The following is a 27,723-nucleotide window of genomic DNA, read 5'->3' on the forward strand; positions in this document are numbered from 1 at the left end:
TCTTACCATCTCTCATGGTACCACATAGGTGATCAAACAAGTACAGTAAATGTTAATAGTATAATCTGATGGTTAGTTATTCAAGCACTCATTATAGAATTATTTCTACTTTGCTATGTTTTTTTAAAATTTTTTTATTAACATATAATGTATTATTTGTTTCAGGGGTACAGGTCTGTGATTCATCAGTCTTAAACAATTTGCAGTGCTCACCATAGCACATACCCTCCCCAATGTCTATCACCCAGCCACCCCATCCCTCCCACCCCCCTCCACTCCAGCAACCCTCGGTTTGTTTCCTGAGATTAAGAGTCTCTTATGGTTTGTCTCCCTCTCTGGTTTCGTCTTGTTTCGTTTTCCCTCCCTTCCCTTATGATCTCTGTCTTGTTTCTCAAAATCCTCATATCAGTGAGATCAGATGATACTTGTCTTTCTCTCATTGACTTATTTCACTTAGCATAATACCCTCTAATTCCATCCACTCAACTTTGCTATATGTTTAAAAACTGTTCATAATAAAATGTTGGTGGGAGGAGAACTGTGAAGGCTCCCTATCATCTAGGGGATAGCATCCAAACATCTTAGGTGGGCCCTTCACAATCTGGCTCCAAGCGACCATACCAGCCTCTCATTCTCCCTGCAATTTGCATCCTATGTTCTAGCCAAATGGAATGAGTCAGCATCTCCTAATGTCTTATATACTCTCCTGTGGCCAAGGCTTTGTCATCCTTTGTTACCTTTGTCATCCTTTTCTCTTTGTCAATGGAAGACCCTTCCTTTATTTCACTATCTGGCAAATGTGTAAGTGTTCTTAACAGCAGCATCTCCTCTGGGATGACGTCTTAGAAAAAATTAGCTTACTGATATATCTATCAGTTATTGTCAAGCTGTGGTTGGTGGTCATGTATGTACTTTTCCAAAATGCACTAAAAGCTTCTTAATAGACTATGTCTCAGTCTTTATATATATGATACCCAGCATAGTCCCCAACACATTCTAGGCCCTCACAACATGTCTCTGAATTAAACTGAATACCAGACTAAGAAGTGTGCTATTTCTTTTATGAAGTTGTCAGTTGCTGTCTCTGGCCTTTTCCTTCACTCAGTAGTGATTTGTTTGTCCTCTGTCCCATATAACAGTTATCCTCGTTACCCCTCATCTCTAACCAGAGATAACTATGGTTATCAGGATGTACAGCTGCTATATTTTAATCCAAATGGGATGCACACATTTCAAGTCTATTTTCTATAATTATGTAGTAATTATTTCTTTTTTAAAGACTTTTACATCAATATATAAGTGAGGAAAAGCTTACTTACAACTAGCTGATACTTGGTCTATTCCCAGAAGGGCTAACCATGACCTTACACACACACACACACAAAATAAGTTTTGAAATGGAATTTTATGTTATAAAGAACCAGAACCATCAGACTCTGAAAGATTAAGAAGTTCCTCAGAATTTTTACTCAAGTTTGTATCTAACCTTCTCATCTTTCCCTAAAACTTGACAGGCAATGATTAGCAACACCACTTCAACCCCTTACTTCATTTCCCTTAATTGTTCTGTGTTCTCATAAGAAACAGTCTCCAAACTACAAAAAAATCTCTCTTTTGGAGTTCCTAATCCCTCCTTCCACTGTGTTCAGAAAAATTATTGTCAGTTAGTGAGTCAATGCTTGATTCCAAAACCCTGAGACTTGCCATTCATTCCCTTTACTTTGTCTCTAGCATCCAAAAACCAAAAATGTGATTTTTAACAACTGCATTTATTATAAAGAAGTTTTACTATCGTGAAAAAAAATATGACTATATCCAGGTTCACTGTGATGGCATTTCATTCGGATGACTAATATTTCTTATCTATTACAAACACTACATCTGATCCACTAAATTTGCATTGGTCCAAGGTTCAATGGACTAAAACATCCCCTCCTCTGTCTGCCAATGGTGTATGTCTTTACAAAAATCTTCAGTAGTGACTCAGAATTCCTCTACAGTCACAGAAATCCACAAAGGACCCATCAAAAGTAAAAGAAAAATGTTAACAACATTTATAAAATGGTTATGATTTTCATTTGTATAGCAAGCGTTCCCTGGCTCTTGGCCTGTTAGCCACTCCCTTGGCATGCTAGCCTCCTCGGAACCACATGGATCCTTCTGTGTGGCAATCTGTCTGTTTATCCCCTCTTCAACAGTGGGGGTGGTGGCAATTCTATATCCCCAGGAGATAGTACAGTGCCAGGAACAAAGCAGGTACGAAAGGAAAGAAGGCAGAAAGGAAGGAAGAAGAGGTAGGGGTTATAGCTTTTTTTACTGCTTATGATGTCTTTTAGGTCACAGAAAACAAGATCAGCATTTACTTTTAGGAATTCAATAGTTAATTTCCATGTTTCTGAAGTTCCCTTGCTATCGTTTAATACATAATCTTCGACTTCTCAATATTACTCGTTAAACTAGCAAATAGCTCCCCTCAAAAGAAATCAACCAGAGTGAGTTTAAATAAGATGATTTGTTGACTCAGTTTTGCACCTTCAGGAATTGACTGAAACTCAAACCAGGAGTCATCATGAGTCGCTCCTTCCTTACACTTTCCTTCCTTACACAAGGAAAGAGGATGCTATCATGGAACATCATGGACTAGAAGACCTGATGAATGAGGCAAATCCCTCCAGTACTGAAACAAACCTGCCCAACTCTCTTCATGCCAGTAAACCCAGAAAATACAAACCCCAAACATATCCCTAACCACTTACTCATCTGTTTATAGTTTGAGAGCCTTTATAAGAGTAATATTATTTTAGCTTTAAGAGACTATCTTCCCTTTCCCCCATCATTTAACAGTGAAGTAAAAGATTTATTTTATGCAAGTTACTCAGTCCTTCTTCCATTTCACCAGCATTAATAGAGCCACTGGTTTCCTCCCTGATCAATCAGTAAGTTATTTATGGCTAAGCCTCCAGACTGTGCAATTAGAGACACCACAGAACTCTGCTAATGCCATGCATCAGGAACAATTCTACTCTGCAGGAAATCAAACTCAGTCATTATTTGGGTTCACTTCTGGTAATTACGCAATTAAACAGCACTTTGCATATCTAGCATGTTCAGCAACAATTTTTATAAGCATTCCTCATAAGAACCTGGAGCAACACCATCAGATCAATAGCATAATCTTTATAAGACAAAAAATGATGGTGGCCAGGGGCCAAAAAAGTCTTCCCCTTCCGTGTGGAGGCGATGTCCCTCCTCTGAGGGCAAGCACCAAGTTGTTTCTCCAACAGCAGTTTCTGGTTTGTGCTGTTTTGTCCACAGTCTTTCAGTCTTTTACTAAGTCCCCTCTTGATGGATAGCAGATATTTCAGAATGAATATGCCATGTATCATATGTTCTGTGGCCAAAGTAGAACAAAACATACTGGCTTAAAAATAATGGTCATGCAATGGCCTGATGGTAAGCCGCTCTAGGGGGTTATGATTTAAGGGAAACTTACTTAACGAAAAAGAAAAAAAAAACAGTGAAAACAACAAAGAGAATTTTTATTTACATTCGGAGTAAGTCAATGCTTAAAATGGATTGTTCTCTCCCTTACTTATGCAAGAAAAGATTCTTTTTTTTTTTTTAAGATTTTATTTATTTATTTGAGAGAGAGAATGAGAGACAGAGAGCACGAGAGGAAAGAGGGTCAGAGGGAGAAGCAGACCCCCCGCCGAGCAGGGAGCCCGATGTGGGACTCGATCCCGGGACTCCAGGATCATGACCTGAGCCGAAGGCAGTCGTTTAACCAACTGAGCCACCCAGGCGCCCAAGAAAAGATTCTTTAATTCAAAATTCAATACACATATTGTGCAGGTGATGGTTAATTTTATGTGTCAACTTGACTGAGCTAAGAGATGCCCAGAGAGAGCTGGTAAAACATTATTCTGGGTGTGGCTGTCAGGGTATCTATGGAAGATATCACCATTTGAATTAGTAGACTGAACAAAAAAAAGATTGCCCTCGCGAATACAGGTAGGCATCAGCCAATTTGCTGAGGGCCTGAATAGAACAAAAAGGTGGAAGAAGGACAGATTCACGCTCTACCTGAGCTGGAATATCCATCTTCTCTTGCCCTCAAACATCAGTGCTGCTGCTTCGAGGACATTTTAACTCAGACTGGCACCTAGACCCTCAGCGCCCCGATTCTCAGGCCTTCAGACTTGCACTGAATTATACCATCAGCTTTCCTGGTTCTCCAGCTTGGAGACAGCAGATTGTGTGAGTTTTCAGCTTCCATAACTGTGTGAGCCAATTCCTATAACAAATTTCTCTCTCTCTCTTTCTAAATATACATATTTTTATTTACACACATCCACATTTTTATTTACACATATCCAGTTCTTTTTCTCTGGAAAACCCTGACATAGTACAATAACCATAAGCCAACACTTGAAAGGAAAGGAAACAACAATCTCAGGATCAAGAGGACATTTATTATGAAGAAGTCTTATCCAACCAACGTCCTCCCACTTCTTTGTTTTTAAATGTGTTTACTGGACAAGCAGTTCAGAAAAATTTAATAGATGTATATGCTTATCTAGATTCCATCAAGAATTTTGACTAAGTTGGTCATCATGTGGACAAGGTAATAGGACAATAGGCAATCAGTAACAGATCTAATGACTGTCTAACAATTACTGGCTTCTGGGTCCTTATCAGTCTGGAAGAAGGTTTTTGGCATTCATACTGCCATACTGCATTCACTGTCCCTTGCCTGTTTTGGACAACAGGTCTGTCCATCTAAGTGTTTCTCAGATCCATCCACTTCCTTCTACCTCACTCCACACCTTGGCACCAGTCCTGGCTATCTCCCACCCAGGTCCCTGCAATGGCCAACATCTGCCTCCATTCTTGCTCCCCTCCAGTCTTTTCCCCACATTTTAAAAAAGTGCCCATCTTTTCTATTTTGCCCATTTACACCTATTGTTCCACATGATTATTATTAATACTTTCATTCTCAAGAGTGCCCATCCCAATGGGTGAAATCAAATACCTAACTTTGAACAGTGTAATTCTAACTACATCACTCCCTTGCTTAACTCTTTCACAGTGGCTTCCCCTTGCCCTTCGGGTAAAGCCCATACTTCTCCAACCAGGCTTTTTGACTTCTTAATACCCACTAAACTATAAGTACCATGAAAGTGGGGATTTGTTGTTGTCCTTGTCTATTTCATTAACTGCCATAACCCAGAACAGTGGCTGGCACATAGTAGATGCTCAAACGTGTGTTGAATGTTTTGAATGTTGAAGCTTTTAAGGGCCCCACAGTCTGGGCAGTGCCTCTGTCTCCTACTGCATGCATCTCTGCCTTTTCTTCACAGGCTAATATTCAGTTGGATTTTCCTACGTTCAGTTCCTTTCTTACCTCTAGGCCTTTGCAAATGTTCTTCCTTCTGCCTGGTACATGCTCCTCCATCAACCACCTCGACATCTCTCATCCCCATCATCTCCCACCCAATTCCTGTGAAGTCCAGCTTTAAAGTCACTTCCTCTGGGAGGCCTTCCCCAGCCTGCTAAGAAATATCCCCCAACTATTTGTGTACACACCACTCATGCTTTTCCCAGGCTAATCCTCCTCATATTTTCCACTTAACTATTTTTGCACTCACTCACTCGCTCATTCTCTCTCTTCCAATTTCCTAGCCTGTTTGTTCCATGATAGCACTTACACATAGTCCCAGCACCCAGGCACCTACTACAATTTCTAGTGCCTGGGAAGCAATTAATAAATTACTGTTTAATTAATTAAAATAAACTAATGTGATCTTAAAGGTACAGTATAAAGATGAAATGGTATGACAGTCCTGCAACGGATTATGTTCAGACCTGTGTACCATATACTAATGGAAGCAAAGTCCCTCTCTGCTCAGGGAAAAATAATCAGGAGGGTTAATAGACTGTAAAATGGAAACTGAGATAGTTCAGCCTAGAAAAGAGACATGGAGGGAGGCAAGGAAGGAGGAAACAAAGGACATAAGAACTGCCTTCAAATTTCTAGAAGATTAAACTATGTTTTCGAGGGCCCTGGTGAGATCAGAGAGAGGAAGTTAGAGGGCAACAGATTTGGGCTTTTTAGCAGTCAGAGCTACCTGAAAATAAATGTGCTGTCTGTGAGGCAGTGAGTTTCCTTTCTCCAGCAGCATTCCACGATAGGCAGACTGTGACCTGGTGGGGATATGAAGTTGGACTACATTATTTTGAGTCAGAAGTAGCAAAGAAGAAAAACAGTAGAAATTGAAGCAGCTAAGCAGCTTGGTCAAATTAGAAGGCAAGTCCAAAAAAGACTCCTACACAGACCTCACTGAGCTAGCTGGGAATTCATCCCTGTCCCCACGCATTATGCCTGTGAAGAAAAATAGGCTTGATCAGGTGGGACAAGAAGGAAGGTTTAATGAGCAAGATACTTATGGTCATACAATCGCTGAGGAGAAAATTAAAATCATAAAAATATGGTTGATGGCAATCCCTTCCTGTTTAAAATACAAAAAATAGGGGCGCCTGGGTGGCTCAGTCGTTAAGCATCTGCCTTCGGCTCAGTTCATGATCCCAGGGTCCTGGGATGGAGCCCCGCATCAGGCTCCCTGCTCAGCGGGAAGCCTGCTTCTCCCTCTCCCACTCTCCCTGCTTGTGTTCCCTGTCTCACTGTCTCCTCTCTGTCAAATAAATAAAATCTTTTAAAAATAAAATAAAATAAATAATACATACAGATACTGGAATCACTAGTCAACATTTAATAAAAACAAACAAAAAGAAAAATCTGTTCACTTTAATTCAAGGTGAAAAGAAAGATCTGATCTTTTTCATAATAAATATCTAATAAAGTTTTCATAATCTTAACTCCTGAGCAATTAATAGTTTTAAAAACAACCGGCAAAGAGATGGAGTTTTTGACCACTTAATTCCATCAATGTGAACACTACTGACAATTTCATATTCTTAACCCAAGCTTCTAGTTACTGGTATGAAAGCGCATGTCTTATCAGGCTGAGTTAAGATTCCAGGTGACAAACTGATGACACTGATCTCTGGGTTTAGAAGGCCCTTTTGTTTTGTGGACTTAGTGGGGCAGGGAAGAAATTCCTGCCAGAAAGTCTGAAGAGGTAGCTGGGACTCTGGTTCAAAAGAGCCTGTCCCAGAGGAGCGGGGCCACCATTCCTAGGAGGGCTTCCAAAAGACCTTCTGAATAATTCATGGTTTGATTGGAGCGGCCCAGTGCAGGGATTTTTAGAATGCCCTTATGTGTGGCCACCATGCAGGCTCCTTCCAAGAACCTACTCTGGGAGCTTTGTCAAGAGGGAGGTCAGGCTTGTTTGTAAAGCAGCCCAGTGTGGTGTGTCTCGGAACTTCTTTCCCCCAGCCTCCTCTGAGCTGCGCTATGACCTCACACAAACCCTTGTTTCTCTTAGGGAACAAATTTGAGATTTGAACACCTCAATTTTCATAATTAACATTTTGATTAAACAGACCACACAGAGATGGAAATGCTTGTTACAGCTTTGATGACCAACACCACTTTTCCACCACTACTCCCCAAACACACACACACACACACACACACACAGCATTTTTTTAAATTTTATTTTATTTAAATTCAATTAGGCAATGTATAGTACATCATTAGTTTTTGATATAACGTTCAATGATTCATTATTTCACACAGCATTTTCTAATCCAAATGTAGAGAGCAGAAGATGTCACTCTCTAGTTAGAAGAGAAACACAGCAAGAGATAAAATATGCAATGCCAGTTAAAGTCAACATTCTGAAAGTGAAAGGGCTTGGTTGTCAGGACACACTGTCTTGATCTCACAAGCGTTTTCTAAAGACCTTGGACTGAAGTCAGAGAGTATGTGCCAAGGATCACAGCCATTCCCCCACCCCACCCACAGTCACTGTGGTGTGGGAGAGAGGCTATCAGCATTCAGAGGCAACTGTGACCCCAGAAGATGCTGCCCCACAAAGAATTAACTCCTGGGGGTCCCTGGAATCAAGTTTAGTTCAAGTGCTACTTTCTAAGTGAAAGAAGACTTGTTAGCAAATAAAAGAATGAAGGCTGGAGATCAAACATCAGGCCACTGTAAATGGGCAGGAGCAGAACTGGGAGTGATGACATGAGGCTGAGCAGAGGTGGCTCTTCATGGAGAGGGGCAAACAAGGAAGCTTAAGTTGACAGGGACCAACAGATTGCTGTTTGATGTGTGTGGTTTTCTTTACATTTACCTATTTTCATGGGAGGGATTTTGAGCGTGTTTATATGTGAGGAGAAGAGTCAGTGCAGAAAGAGAGGTTTAAAGATACAGGGAATAGAGAGGCGCTGACCAGTGGGCAAAGGCCCCAGGAAGGGCAAGTGGGATAGACTTACTGAAGACAAGACGGACACCTCTCCCCTAAAGAAGGAGGAAACTGTGAGTGTAAATGGTGGTATGGAAGCTGAGGAGTTCCTACTCTATGATCAACAGTTTCTTGGTGAAGGCGGGGGCATGGTATTCCCCTGAGAATGAGGAAGTAAGGTAGCAAACAGGGGCTTGAGGTAAAAGTGTGGACTGGCTGCTGAGAAGACAGGGAAAAGGCTGCCCAGCAAGACTGCCAGATAGGCCAGAGTCCCTCCTGACACTCAGCCTGGGTACAGGTGCTCTAGGAGTAGCACCCACAGGAGATCACAGGAGAGAGTGGGGTCTCTGAGAGCCAGAGAAGCTGGAGGAAGCTGTTCAGGGAAAGGATTGGAATCAGTAGTCAAGAGAGTTAACCGACCATAAAAGGCATACATTATATGGTCAGTTCTGAAGGAAGGCTCGATGGATCCTAGGATTGTCAGTAAGTTCTGGTGAGATATCAGACACTCTTAATGGCAGGTGCCCCCATGAGTGCTCTGCAGAAGAAAGAGTGAGCTAAGTCCCAGCATGAAGATGCAGCATGGAAATGACTACTGAGCTGCAGAAAACTTCCGCCTAGAGAATCTCTCTCCCTACTGTCCCATTATTTTACCATTAGATAAGTAACTTCATTGTCCGGAGATGATTCACTTGACACAGGTACGGCCATCATATAACTTATGCAATCGAGACAGATAAAAGCAGGCCAGAAGCAATTAGGGAATGGGAATGTGGTGCTGTGTCCTGTCATCAGTAGCAGAGCCTAATGCCAGTCAGTCAGGGAGTCAGGCCTGGGCACTGGGAACAAGCCTAGCTTGGTTCCCTGTACTAACCTGGGCATATGACTCAGACTCTTTGAGGATCAACTTCTGCATTTGTGAAGTATGGTGTTTGCCCTAGAATCTAGATTATTTTCTAAGCTGTTCCCTGATTCTATCATTCTTTATAATTTCACTTTAATTTTTCAAAGATTTATTTACTTATTTGAGAGACGGTGCACACATGTGAGCGGGGGGCGGGGGGGACCCAGAAGGGGGCAGAGAGGGAGAATCTCAAGCAGACTCCCCGCTGAGCATGGAACCTAACAAGGGGCTTGATCCCATGATCCTGAGATCATGACCTAACCCGAAAACCAAGAGTCGGACACTTAACTAACTGCACCACCCAGGCGCCCCCAATGTTAATTCTATTTATAACTTAAATGCCTGATTCCAGAGTCCAACCATCTCTGGCAAACTAAATTTACCGCTTAGCAATGAACAAAACAAAAACATTCTGATTGGGTCCCCAGTGCGACTGTCATGATTTGCTTATTGTATTATCATCTCGAAAAGTACTTTTCGTAGTTGGGACTTCTGGAATATAAATTGTGGGAAATGATTCAAAGAGCCCCCTCTTCACTTTTCCTTTGGAATGAAAATCTTATCTCTTTTCCCTTGAAATATCAATACTTCAGTGGGGGATTGGGGAGAGAGAGAAATGCGTAGTATCAGAGTGGAGAGGAGAATAGGGTCCAAATAAATAAAAGGTTTGAAATACTGCCAGTGTGAAAGATCAAAAGCAGTTATGGCTATTCACCCTAGCCAGTGGGATAAGTAGTTACTTAGACATTTGCTTAAATAATCCCACTCTCTTCTACCATCACCACCATCACCCTTCAATAGATGGGGTGAGGGTCGTGGAGGGGCACTGATTTTACAGTTACAGACATGAAGTTGGGTAAACCACTCTGCCTTGCCCACCAGGCAGACTCTACAGTCTACAGTCCAGTCAGATTTTCCAAGGGCTCTACTTGTGTTAAAATATAAAGGGAGGGCTTCAATGGAGACCTCTCTGCATCCGCTTCTAGAAGAATCTTTGAGACTACTGAGCCACTTCATTTCTCTTTATCAGTTTATTTCCCTCAAAACCTGCCATGTTCTCACACTTTCCTTTTCCTACTCAACTTTTATAAAAAACAATTCAGATTTATTATCTCTATATCCTCACCCCAGTGTAGAACAGTTTCCCACTACCACACTTCCTGCTTCTCCTGTTCTTTCTCCTACCACTCACCCCAGAGATATGATGCTGAGCAAAAGAGACATGGACCCTGCCCTCACCCCACTTACAATCTAATGGGGTAACCAGCCATTTCATTTACAATTCCTCCTCTTTCATTCTTTTTTTAACCTATCAAAGGTTACTTCCTCACCATGGACTAGCCACTGCCCTCTTAACTCCCTAGTAACCATCCATTCATCTTTTCGGTAGAAGCTCAGATGGTACCTCCTCTGTGAAACCTTTCTCTACTGTAGTGGCTGGACTTAAATGCTTGTTTTCCCATGTTCCTATAGCATTTAGTATATAATCAATGTGTTATTGACAGGGGTTGTTGGTTGGTTGGTTCTGTCTATTCACTAGGATAGTAAATTCTCTCAAATTCTTTGAGAGAGGAGATGATGTGTTTTCTCTCCGTAGCTCCAGTGCCCAGAAGAGCATGGCATCCAACAGCAAACTAAAAAAAAGAGTTCTATCTAGTCTATGTCTCAGCTAATAACATTCCATTCCTTCAGTCATTCACACTACAAACCTCAGAGGCATCTTTGGTTTATCCTTTTCTCTTCCCTGACTCCACCAAAGTCTTGACATACATACCTCCAAATTACTGACACTCTTTCCCGCTCTCCAATCCCACTGTCATAGCTTCATGCCAGCCTTTGTCTTTTCTTACCTGGCCTATGACAATAACCTGCTCACCACTTTCAGCCCTCCCACTACTGACTGATCTTTCAAGTTGTTACAAAAATGATTTTCTAAAACACAGGTCTAATTATGTGACTTCTCTATTTACTAGGATAAAGTCTTAACTCCTTAGCATGGCTCCAACTCACTTCTCCAGTCCCATGGACTTACCTGCCCCAATTAGCCATCTACGTACTTGACACTCAAGTCACATAAAACTGGTACATGCCATGTTTGTTCCTGCTTCCAAGCTTTTGCATGTGCTAGTCACCCTACCCGGAACGCCACCAACACCAGTATGTTCCCTCTCCTCCCCCCCCTCCCCACACACAACCTTTTCCTAACAAATTCCAATTTGGGATAAAAGCCCAGCTCAAATGTCAACTTCTCTCTGAACTTTTCCTAAGTCTGGAAAAATTCATTTCTTTCTCATACTGCACTCATATTACTATGTTCATACCCCCAGTTATAGCACTTAATGTGCTGTATTTTAATTCTGTCTGTGTAACTGTATCCCCTACGATATTGTAAACTTTTTGGTACCCAAGACATATTTTATTTATCTCTGTAATACACATAGCCATATAATGCCAAGATATAAGAGGTTCTAAATAAATGTTTTCACCATTGCTGAAGATGACTATGGAGTCCACATGTTTGGAAATATTAGAAAAGAAAATACAAAACATTTAGCCTGAATGTTGGGGGCACTCTCTGGTCCACAGACAGAGGAATAGACTGGATAAACTGTTAAGGATGCTCTCTGTTCAAGTCAGATTCTCATAGCATTTATTGAGTACAATAGGCCAAGCACGATGCTAGGTGATCTTTTAAATCAATCATCTTATTTATTTCTCACGACAGACCTGTAAGGCAGGCAAATTATCTCCTTTTCAGTGCTGGAGAAAGAGAAGCTCAGAGAGGAGAAAAGACTTGCCCAAGTTCCTGTAGCCAGCCAGCCAGCAGCAGGGACCCCTTCTGGTGTGCAATTCAAAGATAAGTCTGCACGACCAGAAGTGAGCCTTCTTTAAGCACTGAAGCATAGCAACACCCCACTGGCCCCAGTGAGTGGGAAAGAGCAATCAAAGGATAATACATAAACGACAGAAACCAAATGATTTTCCCAGTAGTCAAGTGAGCTCTGGTCTCTGTTGAGATTGAGCCATATAAAGTGTAAAGCTTAATAAAAACTAGTAAGAATTCAATCCTTATTAAAAACTGTAGCTGGAAATATCCCCTACTGGAAGGAAAAAAATCTCAGAGCCAATGAGGAAAACTCTAATTAGTCCCTCACATCACACTTTACTCAGCAGAATTCAAAACAAAACTCTAGATGGCGTCCCTGTAAATGGTCCAGTGATTCATTAGTTACTGTGCTTTGAAACAGCTGCCAACTCAGCTGTTTTGCTGCTTTCTCTTCAGTGCTGGCCTCGCTGGCGTCCTGGCCAGTGCTTGTCACCCCAGTCCCTTCATCCTCAGCCCTTTAGAGCAAGACCCACCCTGGATTCCCTGATCGCATCGGGTTCCTCCCCTACCAGATCATTACTCATCCTGTGTTCTCAGCCTATGATGACCTTCTCCAGCTTCTCAAAAATACATATTCAATGGCCAAAGCTGAAACAATTTGATCAATGTAATAAATAACTACAACGCTGAGTTATAACCTAAAGCATAAAATAAACATCCATGAGTTATATTGATGTAAACAAATGACTGAACAAATAAATAAAAGTAGGAGTGACATTCCTTACCAAAAGGAATTCAATTATTAATTCCAATTAATAAATGTATAGGAATGAGGGAAATAGGAAATCATCATTATGACACATAGTAATAATTGTTACAGGCAAGATTCATTGATAAACACTAAAATCAGTGTGGAAAATGTTCAGGAGAAGAAGGATATTTGCATGGCTTCAAAATGCCATCTCCCAAATTTACTAAGGACTGTGATCCTTTTAACATATGCCCACAGATTTTTGTGATAGACCTCCCTCCAAGAGGTGAAGCTCAAGTCCCCTCACCTTGAGCGCGGCTGAACTTAGTGACTTGCTTCTAAGGAATAGAGAGCATGGGAAGAGAAAAACAATAATTTTACTGGCAACCACCACCTTAACCATGTGAGCAAGGTTAAAATCACCAGGAATCAGCTGTGTGGATATATGAGCCCTCTAATTTATGAAATGAGAAGGGCACATCACTTTTGTGGTATCCTCCCCCCAAATCCATAATCTGTTATGCAGGAGAAAACACCAGACAGACTCAAATTGAGGGACAAATTTTAGAAAATACCTGACCACTACTCCTCAAAAGTATCCAGGTTATAGAAGACAAGGAAAGACAGTGAAACTGTGAACCGTCACAGACCAGAGCAGACTAAAAAGATGATGACTAAACACAATGTGGGATCCTCGACTAGATTCTGGAACAGAAAAGGGGCACCAAGGGAACAGATAGAAAAATCTGAGGGAAAAAGTCTATAGTTTAGTTAACACTAGTGTACCAATGCTAATGTCTTAATTTTGATAAATATATCATGGTTATGTTAGATGTTAACATTAGAGGAAGCTGGGCAAAAGGCATATGGGGACATTCTGTATTATCTCTGCAACTCTTTTACAAATTTATAATTATTTCAAAATAAAAACATTTTAAAAGTATGCTTTTTTCTGATTCTTACATATATTCTATACTTCCATTTTTCTAAAATAATGATGTTTTCCTTTAAAAATCATGAACAAACAGAAACATATTCATTTCTAAAGGTCACCTTCTTGGAAAAGGTTCCTTTCAAGAGGGTAAAATGCTCCTTCTGTTCCACTCCTGCAGGATTTTATCATTCAGAAACTCTGTTGTAGCACTCAGTTCATCCTATTTTATTTTATAGTTGTTAATGTGTCTCTTTTTGGCAGCTCTAAGGAGGCAAGAGGCCTTTTAATCCCACCGAACACTTAGAATCCAATGAGTGTCAGCTGAGTTACTGTCATGGCCAGAAGCCTCCATCCATCCAAGGCCAGTTCCTGAGCCAACCATAGCTTACAGACCAGCCTGCCAGCAGCTGTTTCTCCAGACCTCCTCTGCACCTGGGGCCTCAGCAGGCGTCTGTTCTGATGCAATGTTACCAGAACTCTCAGACCAATCAGTAGCAGGACAATTTAAATCTCTACCATCTGGGTCACTACTGAAAATATAGCCTGTATGATCATCGATCCTTACCTAGTGCTTGTTTTGTACTGGTCCAGGCATCTTCCCATCTAACTCATATCTCACAGCTTCTCTCCTTTTCCACTGTCCCCTGGGGAACCCCATTCACCACTCCAGCTCCAAAGTAAACAAGTTCCCCTACAGCCTGTACCTATCCTCAGAATGTTCTACTCACCTCCCAACTTTACTGGGATCATAGCTCTCCTGTCATGCTGGTCCTCCCAAAAGGTTAAAAACTAGAATATGCCTAGAGTAAATTGCTCTGGCTCACTGCATACCAGGCCCCCAACGAACACACAGGTCAGAGAGCAAACCTAGAGGGAAAAAACAAGGGAAACAAACTATATCCAAATTCTTTTAGATCCAAAACTTCATTATTTATGAGAAAATAAGCAAGGGTTCATTTGTATTCAGAGAACAAAATAGTTTGCTGGCTACATATGTTAAGCATCAACCACAGGATTTGCACGGGAACAGGGATTCCAAATTCTAGACTAAGGAAGTATAAAAAATGACAAAGGTCAAATACTGGCCATAGCTTCTGGTACTTTACCATAAACCTAAAATTTGTACTTAGAAATCTTGTCCCAGAAGGAAGTTGGGAACTGAAAGTGGATCCTTGTGAAGCCACAGTTAGTGCTTCAGAATCCTTGAGGTTATACTTTTCAAGGAAGGTAGGCAACAGCCTAAACTCAGCACTTTGGGTACCCTATTTCAATTCTATAGAAGACAATGGTCTGGATGTGGTCTGAGAATCACTTGGGTAATTGTTAATTGGTAGCAAATCCACATACCAGAAGAGAATGCTAAATACAGTCCTATAGCTCAAGCTGCCATATACACCACAATGCAGGCTGTCCATTGAACAAGGGTGCCACTTCTGGGCCAGGGGGTGGGGTTGGGGCAAGCATATCACAGATTTCCTAGGTGTGGATATCTATTAGTTCAGTTTTCCAGAAGATGGCAGGAAAGCACCCTGTTCTAATAAAATCAGTCTATGTTGACAATTTCCTAAAGGTGGAAGTAAAGTGTTTTAAGGAAGGGATGTCTTGTCCTAAATTGCATATAAGTGCCATATGGACGAGCAGCAGCCGTGGTCTAACTGCATGCTGTAGGACTGCTTTCCCTTCAGTAATCCTGTGCCTAAACTCTTAAATGTCAGTCCACAAATAAGGACCCACAAATATTCCTGACTTTTTGGCTATTTCTCTAAGAATTTCCGCTTGCAGTAAATCTAACCAGAATTCAAACACTTGTAAATATGGGGGGAAAAGAACAATTTCATATAAAATCATAATATATCTAGCTAAAACAGTACCTTAAACAGACATGTTGACTGAGCTTTTATATACAGAAACTCACACTAGCTTTTAAAATGTCTACAGTTTTGCTTTCCCTACACTACACCAGTTCCTTGACCTAGTTTCTCCACTAAAAAGGTCCAATTATGTTACACAGTGAGGCTAAAATTTTGTCCTAAATTTATAATGGAAGAGACTCATTAAACATACCCTAAGACAAACTTATTCTCTGTGTGAATCGCATAGTAGTGTTTTGGGGTTTTTTAGTAACACTAAATATGTCAACAAATATTTGTTGGGAACAACGGCTATATGGTAAGATCTCCTACTCCTGTATGCTAGGAGCTAGAAATACATAAATGAATAAAATATGGTCCTTTTCCTCAAAAAATTCACATTTTAGTGGAAAAAAGAAATATATGGATACATGATTATAATTCATGCATTATGAACTGGTACAGTTGACACAGACATAGAACAGACATAGAACTAGAGACATACACTAGGTTCAAGGATGAAAGGAGGAGGGAGGGGTCAACTATATGTGAGGCATCGAAGAAGCTTCAAAGAACTTGTATCAGTTTGGGTCCTTTTGCTGTAAGCAACAGAACCAATTGTCCCACATAAGCAAAAAGAACTATATTGAAGGAATATGAGGCAGATCACACACTCCAAGGAAAAACTGAAGAATTCACCCCCAGAAAAGACAGGAAAGGAGAATGTCCAGGGGGATCAGGGTAGCAGGAAGATAATGCCACCATCTGCCACTCCCCTGACTTGCTTGTTTGCTTGGCCTGACTGGGGGTCCTGTGTCCACTCCTGGGGCTGAACTCCAGAGCAGGGCACCTGAACTGACATTTACATCAAGATCCACAGAGGAAGGGCAGCTCCCGAGAAGGGGAAAGGATGAGAGGTAAGCAAAAAGCAGATGTCTGCTTTGTCGGGACGGGGGGGGGGGGTGTTTCTCTGGCAACCTGAGCAAGAACAGTTTTGGTGTAAGAGGCATGGAATCCAGATTGCTTTAGTCTAAGAGCTAATGTGAAGTGAAGCAGGATACCGTACCCTGTTAAAGAGCTTGACTGTGAGAAAAGAGACATGGAACATTAGTAGGAAATAAAGGTAGAATCAAGGGAGGGTTTTGGGGTTCTTATTTACTTTTAACCCAGAGGAGACGTGAGCAATTTATAGACAGAAGACAAAGCCAAAGCAATAGGAGAAGTTTACTAGCTGAGTGAGACCCCAGAGGGTGGATTTATCTGGAACAAAAAGAAGTAACTATGGTCACTCAGCATGTCAGGCACTTACTGTGCCAGATACCACGCTAAGCTGACAGACCCTGCATTATCTTCTAATACTACCAGGTAGGTACTATAATCATGCCCATTCAACAGACTGGGGAATTGAAAATTAGGTTTTAAGTACATTGTTCAAGGTCACACAAGCTACAGTGGCAGAACAGGAAACAGGTACATTTCTTCCTGATTCCAAAACCCATGCTTTTTTTTTTTTTTTTAAACCCATGCTTTTAATAGTATTATGCCTCTTCCTATAAAACCCAGAGAAAGTAGGTTAAGGGGGAGTATATCAGCTTGTAGATTTGTGTCAGGGAGGTAGGACATGGGAATAATTCCTAACATTTAGCTTCACTTTTCTCTGCAGGATATGCCAGCCATTGGTGGAGAAACAGGAGGTTAGGAATGGCACGGTGAGTCTGACGAGTGAAGGACCATTAAAACATGGGCTGAAAATGGGAGAGAAATAGGATAGGAGAAAAGGCCTGAGGAGCGTGCTGAAGACCCTCCTACACACTCAAACATGCACACAGTCCCCCAGGGTTGCACAGGAAACAGTGCCCACGGATGTGTAACTCTCTTCAGCTTCTACAGCAGGGCTATCCAGCGTGGGCAGGAGGCACTGCAGCATGATGCTTACGACAGAACCATACTGAAGTCCCAACTCGGATCGTGTTACAAGAGGGGTGAAAATAAAGAAAACCTTATTCAAATTAGTAATTTCTCTGGCTCTGAGCTCAGATAATCAGGTTACCATTTTACCCTACCTGAGCTAGCAGTAAAATAATGCTTTTAAATTTACATATGTATTCATATATACATACACACACACACAGATACATACACATACACTAACAGCTTCAGTTATGGATACTAATCCACCTACAAAGTTATGACCTAAATGTGGTCAACGAGCAACAGCTTTCTTACTTCTATTTTTTTTTTAATGATGAACAGCTTTATTTTCTTGATCTTTGTTTCTTAAAAATCCATGATTACCAAATACTATTTTTTAGAGCAGAGCAGGTAATAATCTTGGGTAATATGACAAAAATTTAGAAATGCCTAAGACTTATCTATAGGATACATCTAAAAGGCTTAAAGATAAGAGGGGCACCTGTGTGGCTCGGTCAGTTAAGCATCTGCCTTCGGTTCAGGTCATGATCTCAGGGTCCTGGGATCGAGCCCCGCATCGGGCTCCCTGCTCAAGTGGGGAAGCCTGCTTCTCCCTCTCCCTCTGCCCCTCCTCCCGCTTGTGCATTCTCCTTCTCTCTCTAATAAATAAATAAAATATTTAAAAATAAATACATAAAAATAAAATAAGGTAGACTTGATAGTTAATGCCCCTATGGAAGCAATACTCTTACGAACATTTAAAAAAGCACCTGGAAAATCATTACATTCTGTCTTGAAACCAAGTCCATGATTTAGTATTTAGTAGAGAAGAAATAAGTCACAGGATAGTATGAAAAGCAAGATTCCAGTTACACATTTTAAAGTATGTATGTATAGATCATAGAAAATATCAGGGAAAAGTTATGCCAAATTATTAAACTATATTCACTTCTCGGATTGGAATGGGGTGGGTTTGGAGTTCCTACTTAGAGAAGAAAGGAATTTTTGCTTTTCATTGTCTACAATACAATACTCTGATTTTTTAAAAATAAGTCTGTATTACTTTTTAAATTTTTTTCAACTATTTTATTTACTTATTCATTTATCTATTTCAATAAACTTTTTATTTTGAAATATGAAATAATTTTAGATTCACAGAAAAGCTGCAAAGATAGTGCAGAGTGTCCCGTAATACCCTCGCTTCCTCCACTGTTAATGTCTCATATTATAAAAGTACATGTGTAAAACTATAAAACTGATGGGGCACCTGCGTAGCTCAGTTGGTTGAGCGTCCCACTCTTGGGTTTGACTCAGGTCATGATCTCATGGGTTGTGGAATCGAATCCCACATGGAACCCTGCTCAGTGGGGAGTCTGCTTGAGATTCTCTCTCTTCCTCTCCTTCTGCCCCTCCCCCTGCTTGTTTGCTCTCTCTCTCAAATAAATAAATAAATATTAAAAAAAAATAAACCTATAAAGTTGATCTTGGCACACAACTATTAATTAAAATCCACACTTTATTTGGATTTTGCCAGTTTTTCCATTAATGTCCTCTTTTGTTCCAGGACCCAATCTAGGGTGCCACATTGCATTTAGTTGACATATCTCCTTGGTCTCCTCTGCTCTGTAACAGTTTCTTAGGCTTTTCCTTAGGACCTTGACAGTCCTGAGGAAGAGAGGCTGGCTACTCTGTAGACCCCCAATCTGGGCTTATCTGATGTTTCTCTCATATTCCTACCAAAATTAGAATGATCTTATGGGTTTTGGGAAAGAGTACCCTGGAGATGAAGAGCTCTTATCATCACATCATATAAGGGATGGGTGACACTGGCACAATATCACTAAATGATGGTAACCTTCATCACAAATACCATCATGTGGTATTTGCCAGGTTTCTCCCCTGTAAATTACTTTTTTAAAAAAAAAGATTTTATTTATTTGACAGAGAGAGACACGGCGAGAGAGGGAACACAAGCAGGGGGAGTGGGAGAGGGAGAAGCAGGCTTCCGCTGCACAGGGAGCCTGATGCGGGGCTCAATCCCAGGACCCTGGGATCATGACCTGAGCCTAAGGCAGATGCTTAACGACTGAGCCACCCAGGCACCCCTCCCCTGTAAATTACTATTGTTCTCTTTCCATACTCTGTTCCTTGGAAGTGAGTCACTAAGCCTAGCCCACCCTAAGTGGGGTGGAGGAGTGGGTTAAGCTCTTACTCCTAGACATAGGAGTACTTACACACATTATTTGGAATTCTTCTGTAAGGAAAATGTGTCTCTTCTTCACTGTTTATTAATTTATTAAATTATTTATTTATATTAATATGCACTCATGTATATTTATTTTATATGTTGGATTATAACTCAATACTACATTATTTACTTTATTGCTCAGTATTCTAAATCTGGCCTTTAGGAGTTCTTTTGGCTTGGCTCCTTTGACATACCCCACCCTTTTGCTTTTGGGGCACTTCCTTACTTTCTCACACCGCACGATGTTCACACTCATCTTAAATTTTTCTCTGCCCTAACCTTAGCATTAGCCATGTCTCCAAAGAGCTCTGATTCCTTCTGTTGAGGAAGCGTGTTTAGAAACCAAGATCTGGGCACTGAGTATGTCCTCCATTCCCTTTTAATAAATTTACTGAAGATTAAATAAGTTACTATATGTGAAGCACTTCTTAACATGGAGGCTGACACAGAGAAAGCACTCAAAAATGGAATAAAAACCATTACTATTGTTATAATAATGATGACAGTGATGATGATGATGCACATTTTTAATAAATTTGGAAATTCTAACTCCTAAACCAAAATTGTATCCCTTTAAGTCATTATATAAAGCCCTAATAGGCCCATAGGTCTTTCTATATTTCTGAGGCTCAGGACTATATAAGGCCCTGGCCCAGGATTTGGCATTTTCTGGCCATAAAACATTTTTCTTCCTTTCCTAGAATCTACACAGAGCCATAAAATCAAAGGACTTCTGTGGAAAAAGATAACCCTTGATTTTTAAGTTTTTAAGTTAAATGAAACCTTTCGAGGGCATTTAAAAAACAATCATATACAAGTCAAATACATATACATATACAAGTCCCATATACAAGTAAAACTCACTTTGGATCTAGAGAGTACAGTTTTGAAGTCCTGCCCAAAATAGCTCTTGTTTTGAGATACTGCAATGTCATCAGTATGGAAATGGCTATTGTCCCAATAGATCTGTAAAAGCCCCTTCAAACAATTCCTGTTCTGTCAAATACCAATGACATTGTTCTTATTGAGTAATAGGTATGAGAGAGTCCCTTTTATGAATCAGATAACCAATAGCAAGGGTTCAAAGGGGGTGCCTTCAAGGGGACCTCTACCTCAAGTACTCTGGCCAGTCAGAGTGGCCACCAGGAATCCTCTGGGTGTGAGAATCAGAGAAATGTCCTGGGAGGTTCTGTGAGGAGGACCCTGGGGTCAGTGAGTAGGCTCAGGACATAGAGTACACAGGAATAGCAAAAGACCCGGAGCCATTGGTACCTTTCTGGAATTACCTGGGCCCTACTGAGTTGCTGGGTGGGGAACACTGTGGAAAACTCACTCTGGTTTAGGACGTATCAGAAGCTTCGTAAGGTCCAGGGGAAAAGTACTGCAGTAGCAATGCTAGCAGATAAAAGGAAGCAGAAATTCCCCAATCTGGCAAAACAGAAGTTTTTCAGTATCCACATTCTTCTTACTAAACAGTCTGGGTTTCTATTTGGTTTTGGATAACTGTTTTTTCATTTGGGGTTATTCTTTCTCTGTCCCAGGCCTACGTTCTTCTGGCCAAGGCTAGTTGACCCCTACCACAGACTGCACCATCTAAAATCCCCTAGTGCCTGTCTAGCCTATTTCTGGTCTGGACCACCTTGAACTCCTCACTATTTTTAAAGGTTTTATTTATTTATTTGACAGAGAGAGACACAGCAAGAGAGGGAACACAAGCAGGGGGAGCAGAAGAGGGAGAAGCAGGCTTCCCGTGGAGCAGGGAGCCCGATGCAGGGCTCGATCCCAGGACCCCGGGATCATGACCTGAGCCAAAGGCGGACGCTTAACAACTGAGCCACCCAGGTGCCCCTGAACTCCTCACTTCTGCTGTTGGCATGGTCCCACCCAGGCGTATCCTCTAGCCCTTCATCTCCACCTTGCTGTCCAGACCAGCCCTTGCCTTTGGGTCATGGCCCTCAGAGGCCAGGAGCCTTCACACAAATGTCCTCCAGGCCCTGGAAAACATATTCCAATTTCCTTGAGGCAAAGAGTCGTAAGGGTCAAAGCAACCAAAGCCACCTTTTGGGAATGTAAGCAAAAGCTCATAATTCTGGTAGGGATTGTCTTTCCTCTCCTCAGAAAGAGTTATAGGAGGGACCAGGTCAGCAGAAGAGGTGGATTCCTTATTTTCTACTATTGGTATATTACTATTAACTAAATTTTAGACTTTATTAAAAAGTGGCCGAGGGGCAAAGGGTTCAATCCCAGGAGGCCAGCACCAGAAGTACATGTAGCCAGTGCACTGATATTACAAAGGGAACATGGGATTGAAAGTCATTTACACCTGAGTTCAGGGTTTGATCCACCCCTCACCAGCTAAGATACTTTGGAGCAAATCAAAGATCATAAGCTTCAGTGTAAAATGGTAACCCAATGTTACAAGATCTGTCATGTACTTTAATACACTTCAGTATAATTTTATGACAATTTAAGCTTCATTTCTACGTGTAGTCAGCTGAAGTGGTATCTGGAATATACAGTCCAGGGGTATGTGCCAGCTAGCATTATATCAGAAAGGGGATAGCCTCAGTATTACCTTAATAACCAGTTTTACCATCTAGCAAGTTGAAAGTTAGAAGTCGATTTTCCTTAGTGAAATTAAGGGTATTCAAGGCATGCAAATTAGCTAAAATACTGCAGAAACACTTGCAAAGAGAAAGGACAAGAATCCTCAGGTACACCCCTTTAATGCTGTCCGAGGCTCAATCCCTAATGTGTCCTTGTCCATAACCATTGGTTTAAAAGAATTTCTGATTGCATGATACTTACTAAACGATGCAGTAAAGCTTTTACTCAATATACGTAGAACTGCATGAAGTTTTAGCACGGGTCTCACATGTGTGCACACTCATTACAGCGTGGGCGCCTTTGCCAGGAAGAGCTACGCCAACAGGCCTTTCCCACTGATGCTCTGGAACAGTGGTCTGCAAGATAGGGGCTCACTCCATGGAAGACACAAGGCAAACCTTTAGGAGTGTGAAGAAAATATTAGGTTTTCTGTTCAATTTTTGTTTCATCCTTTTTAATTTTCACTTTTGTGTATGTTTCATAAAATATATGCTATATTAATATGAGAGGGCTTAGATATTTTTTAATAGATATAGATGTTGATCAAAAGAATTTAGAAACCTCCAGTTAGAGCATCCATGGAAAGAGAGGAACACACCTTTCTGCCTCTTGCACTATGTATTTTGCTGAAGGCTGCTGAAGCAGTGGTCTTATGCTCAAATGAGGTGCGCATTCTCTAGTGAAATAGCATTTATGTCCAGCCCACTTGCTCCTCCTCAGTCTTTACAGGACTCAGCCCTGTCCAGGGAGTGACCGAGAAAGGATACCTCATGACCCACATCAAACTGGGCTCAGAATCACTCCACCCTCTGGTGATTAAGGCTTGTTGTAGCTGACTCCTCCTCTCCTGGGATGAATTCTCTTCAGAAATCTCTTCTGACTTTGGTGCCAATATACTCTGCTCACTGATATGGCAAACTATCAACTCATCACAGACACAGGGCAGACATTCCGTGGACATACGCAGACTTATCTGGAACTCAGTGATGGAGGCAATTCAAGTGGAGAGGCTCCAGGCTATACCACAGCTGACAGGGTAAGGAATATTAACCTTTCGTTGCCAAATCACATAATCATTTCCAAGACAAAGCTTTACCTCTACCGAGAGAACCCCTCTAGGCAATTTCATTCCCTGACAGAGGATGCATAAGCCTTGTGTCTGCTTGCATATTTAACATCTGTGGGGAAAATGTGAAGTTAACTGTATAGAGTATTTTAACAATGAGTGTGTAACAGACTGTGTGAACTGAATCTGTATGAGAGAAGTAAATGCACACTTTAAAATGTGGAATTTTCCTTAATGAGATTAAGAGTTTTAATGGTAAATTTTATTATTCATGGGGCCCCAATACATTTTTCTATAGAACATTCTCCACAAATTAAAGGAAGCATAAGGAAAATAAAATTTGATATATAAATATTGGTCATGTAATGTGACTGTTCCTGTCCAATTTAGGGGAGAAACAGGGTTGTTGGACAAGATTCTGGTAGCAGACGTATTTGACCACTGAAATCCCACAGGTCTGGGACAGGAACATAAATTCTCCCGTAACAAGGCCTGGCAGTGAGGCTGCTCGTCAGTTAGTCCTCCTCCCTTTCCATTAAGAATAGCTGTAGCCTCTACTTACCACTCCTCAGAATTTCCTGCATCCTAGGCCCTGTGCTAGGTGCTCTGTACACATGTCTAAACTACACAATCCTTGACAAGGCAAGTACTATGAAAAAAGCAGACCCCCGAAAGGCTAGGAAACTTTCCCTCAGCACAGAGCTAGTGTGTAACTGGGATCCGAACTCAGAAGTTCTAACGGACCCCAAGCCCAGTTCACCAACAGGGGGGAAAAAAAAAAAAGGTTGCTGCTTTGTTCTCCTGTGAACATTCCTGTAAACAATGCCAGTGTTGTAGGTCACAGAGTTAAAACTGGCTCCTGTCCATTGGAATTAATTCAGAAGACAAATGAGAATCATGCCTGCAAAAAAGAAATTCTGATGCTGAAGTCAGCAGTATGTAATCCTCTTGAGTCAGGATGTAGTAACTTTATATCAACTTTTGGAGGTCTCTGATCAGATAAACTTTCAAAGTGAAAAAAAAATAGCAAACTCTTTCCATCTAGAATAACACCTCTGTTTGTTAGAGTCCCTATCCAGTGCTTACACTGTGCATTTTCTCCCCTCTTCACCACAGTACACTAGCCATAAGGGATACCTGAGGTTGCCCTGGACATAGGTTTCAACAGAGCTCAGAAAGTTCAGAGCACAGTTAGAAAGATCATGGGGATGGAAGGGGCTTCCATGACAGAATGTCTAATAATATCAGGTCTTTGGTTTAGAAAAGGGAAAGCTAGGGCGCCTGGGTGGCTCAGTCGTTAAGCATCTGCCTTCCGCTCAGGTCATGATCTCAGGGTCCTGGGATCGGGCCCCGCATCGGGCTCCCTCCTCAGCAGGAAGCCTGCTTCTCCCTCTCCCACTCCCCCTGCTTGTGTTCCCTCTCTCGCTGTCTCTCTGTCAAAAAATAAATAAAATCCTTAAAAAAAAAGGGGGGGGGGGAAGCCAGGTGGTCAGGGAGCATGACCTAAACCTATCACAAAATAAAACAATTATTTGGGGTTTCCTCTAAGCCCATTTTCACCAAATCCCAAAGAATTAAAAACCCTACAGGACTTGGGTCTGGGAGCGGAGAGATGGAACAGGAAGCTGAGGATGATGCCCCATCTCTACCCTGAGGGACAGATTGAGGCAAGGCTTTATTCCAGACAGAGAGTTCAGAAAGAGGAACAAGTTTGGAATGGGGAAAAGGATGAGATCATTGTAGGTATGCAGAGTGAAAGTACTCGTGGAAGATTCAGGAGAAGACGTACAGGAGGCAGGAGAAATAGAAGTCTGAATCTCAGGAAAAAAATAACCAAAGCCTAAAAATCTGAATTCATGAGTCATCAGTACATAGCTACAGGATCAACAAGCACAGGAGCATCCAGAGAAAAGGAGGAGAGCTCAAGATTTGTCCCTTCCAGTCTAGGTCTAGACTCAGGTCTCATGGGAGTCATTTTAGACTAAGTAAAATATTCAACTTATTTATGTAGTAGGCATTAAACATATAGAGCACTTGTGAACATTTAATCTCTATGACATTTTTTTAGCTCAATTTTACAGAGTAAAATTTAAAATCTATTTGCTCTATTTATGTACAACGTAGTAGTCCATAGTTTTCATAAAAGCAGTTTCCTCTCAAAAAACAAAACATAAAAAGGAGAACAGTTGAAGTAAATTTGCAGATGCCAGATAAATTATGGAATTATTACTCCAGAGATAGTTATCTGAGGATGACATGAAAGACAGCTTTCCTGTTCTCCCTCAAAATGTCCCTTAGTAACCTTGTCAAAAGCCTACACTGTCCTAGAGGATAAGATTCCAGAAATTTGCCCCTTCTCGTAACCATTTCTCACTTAGTCTGTTTAGGTCCACTTGTTTGTTTTAATAGCTGAACATTTAGATACTTATGATTGAAGGAGTACTATGATGGTTACACTGTAACAGTATCATCACCAATGACTGAGTGGGAAGCATGTAACAGGCATCATTCTGAGAATCATGGACATTCTCAGCAAGCTTGTGAGGCAGGTGTCAGCAATTCCATTTTACAAAGGAAGAAATTGAAACTCAGCGAGGTTGAGCAACTTGCCCAAGGAACATTCTAGTGGCAGAAAAGCAGAATTCAATCCCTGATCAGTCTTTCACCAAAACCTCTGTGTATTCTTTGCACTATTTCACTTACTCATTTAAGAACTAACTTCGGTTACTGAATTATAAAAATAGTAAAGACTTACACTGCTATGATAATTAACAAGTTAGTGGGTTGAACCACATGAAACTGCCAATGTTTGGCCATTTTTGACTTACAAAAATGGAAATGCCATATGATTTGACCTTATAAAAGCACAAACACTGGTATTTTTTATGAATGTCTGGTACAGCAGTGTGACTTTCTAAAAAGATTCCACATCCAGTAGGAGGGGTAGAGGAGAACCAAACATTTCACTCATCTCAGTAACAGAAAATACATGTTATGGCAAACAAGAGAAAGAACAAATATAAAATACATTATTTGCAAGATAAGGAAATTGTTAAGAAGTGGGTTGTAAAAGACAATAATTTGCTTATGTAAGTGAAAACGTATGCATTGACCACAGATTAACCACCAAGACTACTGTGAAACACAAGCTAATGAAATATACAAGTGTGAAATTTAAATAGTGTATAAAATTAAAATATGTTTTCACCTACATGAGGGCACTAAGCAAATTTAAAATATTCTATGGAACACTGTTTTGGAAAAATGACACGACTGAACAATTGAAAGGTATGGAGAACCCTGTCAGTGAGGCATAAAATATTAGAGCTAAAAGGAAACAAAAAATCATTTAAATTTAATCCTTTTGTTTTATTGTAGAGGAAACTAATATTTAGGAAGATTATGTCAGCAGATACTAAAACTCAGGTTCCTTATTTCCAGTCCAGGGCTCTTAAAAATAGGTCAGAATAAGATTCTATTTGAACACAATAATAACCTTGTTGTATTTCAACTGGCCGTGGCATGTATTGCAGATGAAAAAAATTTTCATGAGGCATAATTTTTATCCTGTAGCTTGATGAGGTTGCTAAAGTAAACATATTCAATATGCTTCATAACCATAAAATAAAAACACTATGAGTTTTAAATTTTAACAGCATTACATTTTCTTATTCTGCCTATTATTATCATGGTACAACCAGAACACAGCCTTCTCCCAGGATGTTTTTCTAATTACTTTTGGATATTGTTTTGCCATTTTACAGAGAAAGGCTTTCTAAAAATAGGATGCTGTCAAAATGGTTTGAATTTCAAGAAAAAAAAAATCTCACACCTGCTCTCTGAGAAATACTCAGTTCAAAAACATGACATTTAGACTATGTCTTTAGTACAAAATTCAGCTATAGATATCCACTGCTAAAAGACAGTTTGATTCTAATTCAACATAAATGGCAGAAATCAGCTATCTTAATTATTCCATTTATGAGGCTGTATGTTCTGGCCAAACAACTGTATTGCTATGTGCCTGTGCTTTGCTTTACTTCTCATTAGAGCATTTTATTTTTTTTTTAAGATTTTTTATTTTTTATTCATTTGACAGAGAGAGACACAGTGAGAGAGGGAACACAAGCAGGGGGAGTGGGAGAAGGAGAAGCAGGCCCCCCGCAGAGCAGGGAGCCCGATGCAGGGCTCGATCCCAGGACCCTGGGATCATGACCTGAGCTGAAGGCAGACGCCCAATGACTGAGCCACCCAGG

General features: G+C 40.9%; 1 long non-coding RNA gene across 3 annotated transcripts in view; it reads right to left on the minus strand.

Moving 5' to 3' along the window:
* Positions 1-27,723, minus strand: part of LOC118002901 — a 197,636-nt gene that overhangs the window by 67,790 nt on the left and 102,123 nt on the right. The window contains exon 4 of one of the 3 annotated variants that reach the window (XR_004677208.1): positions 6,129-6,204. The exons of the other annotated variants lie outside the window; for them this stretch is intronic. This is a non-coding gene — a long non-coding RNA (uncharacterized LOC118002901). The remainder of the gene's footprint in view (positions 1-6,128; positions 6,205-27,723) is intronic. 3 annotated transcript variants of the gene reach the window in all.

Source organism: Mirounga leonina, unplaced genomic scaffold (genome assembly GCF_011800145.1).
Source record: "Mirounga leonina isolate KUSES-001 unplaced genomic scaffold, KU_Mleo_1.0 Mir_85, whole genome shotgun sequence".
Taxonomy (NCBI): Eukaryota; Metazoa; Chordata; class Mammalia; order Carnivora; family Phocidae; genus Mirounga; species Mirounga leonina.